The following is a 653-nucleotide window of genomic DNA, read 5'->3' on the forward strand; positions in this document are numbered from 1 at the left end:
CGGCCCCATTCATGGGCCACTGTGTGCGTTTAATCACCCTTAGCTGGGCTGAGCTAATGAAATGCCGGGCCTTGCCCTGCCCTGACCCTGCTGCTATTTCTATCTGAGCTCAGCACGTCCTTTGCTTGACAGTTGCAACGGAACAAGCAGATTTTTCTCTCCCATCTATGGAGTGTAAAGAGAGTATTTTGGCAGCCTGTGGGGCTGGGGACCCCGCTGGAAGCCCAGCAAATGCCCCTGGAGGTTAATGTGCAAAGCTGTTTTCCAGACCTAGAGGGGGCGGAGGAGGAGTGCTGGCGACTGGAAGGCGAGAGCGCTGTGGCCCCGTGGAGGAAGGGTTGGAGGCTCTCTCTATTGGGCAAAAGGGGGAAGATGAGCCTAGAAGAAGTGAGGGGCCATGATGGGGATGGGGCGAGCTGATGTATCCTGACGCAAACCTGAACAAAAGCTCTTTATCAAAAATCTGCCTCCCTCACTGGAGTCAAAGTGAGAAAATTATTCTGTTGGGTTTCCAGTTCACATGGCATGGTGAACGGAGAGGACCCCTGCAGAGAGACTGCTCTCTTGAAATTCTTAGTTGTTGTTTTAATGAGCCCCCAAGATTCAAAAGTTAGGAACTAAGCTGCCAAATGATAGCATTTATACATATTGAA

Source organism: Castor canadensis, chromosome 3, assembly GCF_047511655.1.
Source record: "Castor canadensis chromosome 3, mCasCan1.hap1v2, whole genome shotgun sequence".
In the NCBI taxonomy this organism is placed as follows: Eukaryota; Metazoa; Chordata; class Mammalia; order Rodentia; family Castoridae; genus Castor; species Castor canadensis.